Source organism: Triticum aestivum, chromosome 7B (assembly GCF_018294505.1).
Source record: "Triticum aestivum cultivar Chinese Spring chromosome 7B, IWGSC CS RefSeq v2.1, whole genome shotgun sequence".
Taxonomy (NCBI): Eukaryota; Viridiplantae; Streptophyta; class Magnoliopsida; order Poales; family Poaceae; genus Triticum; species Triticum aestivum.
The window spans coordinates 667,045,706-667,050,426 of NC_057813.1; positions in this window are offsets into that span (position 1 = coordinate 667,045,706).

Consider the following 4,721-nt stretch of genomic DNA (forward strand, 5'->3'; position numbering starts at 1 on the left):
GCCCATATTCTTTTTGTGGTAAACATAAAAGAAAAGGTTGTCTAGACAGGCCAAAGTGTCCCGCACAGCCCAGTTGACACCTTGCTTCCGTCTCAAAAACAAATTAGATAAATGCCACTCCAATTATGGCGATTCATAAAAATGCCACTGCAATTTCCAAACTTTGAAAAATGCCACTGCAATTTTTGCAAAATTTGAAAAACTCCACTGCAGTTTGCAACCTTTGAAAAACGCCACTCCAGACTTCGAAAAATGCCACTAGAAATGGCATGAAATGGCATTTTTCAAAGTTTGGAAATTGCAGTGGCATTTCTCGGATACACCAGATTTGGAGTGGCATTTATCAAATTAACCCAAAACAAAAATAACTGGGCAAGCTGCTGGGTCCCTGGTGTCAGCCGCTCGTTGTGCAATTCTCTCGTTTATTGACTACGTTGACAATGTCATGGGACCCAGATGTCAGAAATCCACTAGGAGGAGCCATTATTTTATTGGCTTGAAATAAGGAGGCACTTGCTTGCGTACTGCCATGACCGTGGCGGGCCCCTGCTGTCATCCTCTCCACGTACAATCATCTCCTGATTGTGCATGTGTCAACTTGCTAGGCCCACAAGTCAGCCTCTAAACCCGTGGAGGACAAATACAACCCATTTAAAAAAAACAGCCCATTCCATACGTTCAAATGAAAAGTTCAACATTCAGAGCAAAGTAACAGGTCTGATCCACATATAGAGTACTGAACTTCCATGTTGACAACCATCATAGCCAAGTTAACTATCTACTCCCACTAATACTCTAGTAGCGTACAAGTACTAACTTACTCTTAGCTAACTGGGACGATGCCGGCCGCCATCTGTGGTACACGCTAAACACCAGCACCGGCGTACTGCACCTTGCCTCGGACTTGCCAGAGGTGTGACAGGGCGCGTTGCTCGTGCGCGTTGGCCCTTTCCATGCCGGCATGGTCCACCGAAGCTTCATCTTCCAAGCGGGAAACCCACTTGACGAGCTGGTAGTAAAAATCGGCGTCGCGAACGAATGTGTGCCTGACAGCCTCCAGGGCTATTTGCCGGGCGTTGGTGTCGGTGTCAAAACCGGCGGATCTTGGGTAGGGGGTCCCGATCTGTGCGTCTTAGGCTGATGGTAATAGGAAGCAAGGGACACAATGTTTACCCAGGTTTGGGCCCTCTCGTCGGAGGTAAAACCCTACTTCCTGCTTGATTAATATTGAAGATATGTGGAATACAAGAGTAGATCTACCACGAGATCGTAGAGGCTAAACCCTAAGAGATAGCCTATGATGGTATGATTGTAATTGTGATCGGCCTTCTAAGGACCATGTTCTCCGGTTTATATAGACACCGGAGAGCTAGGGTTTACATGGAGTCGGTTTACAAGGAAGGAAACATAATATCTGGATCGCCAAGCTTGTCTTCCACGCAAAGGAGAGTTCCACCTGGACACGAGCCGAAGTCTTGAGTCTTGTATCTTGACGCTTCTATAGTCCGAACGATGTATACAGTCCGGCTGTCCGGACACCCCCTTATCCAGGACTCCCTCAGTAGCCCCTGAACCAGGCTTCAATGACGATGAATCTGGCGCGCGGTCTTGTCTTCGGCATTGCAAGGTGGGTTCCTCCTCCGAATACTCCAAGGTGATTATCGAACACGTAGGTTGTGTCCGAATCTGCAAGATGATCTTCACACACCCTTAGCATAAATCTGTTCTGTTGGCAATCTTCGTACGTCCTGCCCTTGCATCGTGACCTGGTCCAACACGAACCAACGTTTCCTGCTCCACCTCGACTCGCGTTGCGAGGCGGTTTTATCAGCACGTCCCGCCAAAGGAGAGATCGTGTCCCTCTTAATATGGGATCTTTCATCAATATGTGCATATGCGACCCTACGGCGACTATTGGTATAATTCCGTGTTTCTTTTTAGATGAGTCTCAAGCGGTCACACTAAGGACTCTTGGTATTCATCCCTTTTATAAAGGGGTCGAGGCCTACGCCTCGTCTCCACCTCTCCTGCTCCTTCTCATACCTCGAGCTCCATCGCCCAAAGCCTAAGCTTCAACACCCCAGATCCTCTAGTATGTCCGGATCCGACGCAGCAGGCCAGTGGGTGGCCTCCTCGATTCAGGAGGAGGATATTGAGAAGCTTAGGGAGGTCGGATACCTGACTACTGATATCCAGCACAGGCTTCCCGCTCCGGGGCAAGTCATCCCCACATCGAAGCCCAATGAGAGCGTCGTGTTTACTCCTCACTTCCTCCGAGGCCTAGGCCTCACCCTCGACCCCTTTGTGAGGGGGCTTATGTTCTACTATGACCTGGATTTCCACGATCTGGCTCCAGACGCCATCCTCCATATCTCGTCTTTCATTATCATGTGCGAGGCTTTTCTCCATGTCAACCCACACTTCGGCTTATGGCTAAAGACCTTCACTGTGAAGCCGAAGATGATCGAGGGGCGACATGCGGAGTGCGGAGGCACCATAATAAGCAGGAACGCCAATGCCCCATGGCCAGAGGGCTCTTTTCCGGAAGTGTCCGATGTATGGCAACGGAGATGGTTCTATGTCACCGCTCCTAGAGGCACAAAGTGGGTAGCTGCCCCTGAGTTCCGCTTAGGCCCTCCATCACAGTTGGCGTCTTGGACCGATGTGGGACGGAGTTATGGGCCTGCTGGCGATGTACCAGAACTGCAGAATCGCATTCGAGAGCTTATTAGGAGGGACATAAATCTTGTCAGCATAATTCAATTAATGCTAGTCCGGCGGATATTGCCGTGCAAACGTCCGCCTCTCCGTATGTGGGAGTTTAATCCGGAAGGTCCGCGGACTATTAAGCACTTCTTCAGCTTGACGCTTGAAGGAATGTGTAAATTATTCTTCGGACCACAAGCAAAGTGTCCGGACACCACCGAGGATGCGGGCCTAAGCTGCAATCGCCTAGATGCCCAAGTAAGTAACCTTAAAGCCGGACACTTCATTTATATTTATCATGATTATTGTTCTAACATTCCCTCCGTGGCCAGGAATGGCTTGACAAGGAGAAGAGAATCAGGTGTCCGACACCACTTCCTAAGGGCTCGCCTGGTCCCACCATTGCGAAGATGTTGGACCGGGCGCTCAGCAAAATCCCTTCAGAGAGGGACGAAGGAAAGGGCAGTGAAGCCGAACTTCACGCGCTACGCATCCAGACCGGGAAAATCGTTAACCCTCCTATGGAGGATATCGGGAAGGGAAGGTCAAAGCCTCCTCCCCACGCGGGAAGAAGAGGGCTGCCTCCGAAGATTTGGAGGCGGAGACGCCAAAGCAAGGGAAGCAAGCATCACCAAGGGGCTCTACCGCGACGGGCGCCCTCACCATGTCATGCCCACCAACGGGCCAGCCCTCCAACGAGCAGTAAGTCATTCATTAATTCGAAGGTGAGATGTTACTTCGAGATCCATAACCAGGACTTTGTTTTTTGTAGTCTGGCGAGCAGCTCTTCTCAACAGAGTTCGTCTTCGGGGGATCTTCGCCCGGAGATGATGGAGAGTGAAACCCCACCCAACTCTCCGCCTCATGAGGTGGGCGACACGGAGGTGTCGTCATGGAGGAGTCTAGATATGCCAAAGCTGGAGGCTAGTACGTCAGCCGCCCTGAGCCCGGAGCGTTTGGCTCCCATGGGGGGCGATGAGAAGGGTCCAGCGCAGTTTAGTGTCCGGCCGGACATACTGACGGGCCGTCTGGAGCGAGCCGCGCTTTCAGAGGAGCACCGCTCTTTAATGAGCATGGTGCTTACAAAGATTTCATTTGCTACCAGCGGTTTGAATGAGGCATTTACAAGCCTGCTCAAAGGCTTTGAGGTATGTAGTGAAAAAATGCACAACTTTTTGGTTATGAAGCATGCACTAGGTGTGCTCCCTATAGATAGTAGCCCCTGAGACTCTGGTTGCTCGCCATAGGCGAAAAACGGGGAATCATATACTAATGGCTGCGCCGTACATGTGCACATGTATACAAGGATCCGGCAGCCGACCAGTCTGTCGCAGTTGCCAAGCTAAGGAGGCAAATCGGATCCATCGATGCCGATATTACGCTGGTGAATAAACGGCTTGAGGAGTCCCAGGGTATGTGCTTGGTTTTTATTATAATGTATATGAAAATGCCAAAGTGGCATAATATTAATGCAATGTATTGGCACTGCAGATGGTGTTGCTGCCGTGGAGGCCCTGAGGGCGGAACTTGCTCAAGCCAAGGAACAAGCTCGAGCTGGCAATGCGGCTGCCCTAAAGGTGGCCTAAGAGTTGAGAGCCGAACAGGCTGCTCGTCGCCGAAGCGTGGAAAAGATAGCCGAAATGGCTGAAGAGTTAAAAAAAATGCCGCCGACCGGTACGCACTCCTTGAAAAGGAGAATAAGGCTAGCTCGGCCAAGCTGGACAAGGCACATAATGCCGCCAAGGAGATGCGTACCGAGATCCGGAGTATGCGGGAGGAGCTCCAACAAGCTGAAAAAATCGTGGTTGGGGACTCGTACTTACTGCGGACGAAGTTCTTGGATCCGAAGTATGCTCTCGTGGCGGGTCGCATGAGTCCTGCGGATGCATATGCGAACTTGGTGAATAGTACAGCTGACGCTATCAAGTTCTTCGAGGGTCAAGGCGATGAAGAAGTGGAGAAGCTTTTCTGGTCGCAGTTTAATGCTCCCACTCGCCCGCTGCCACTGAATGAGA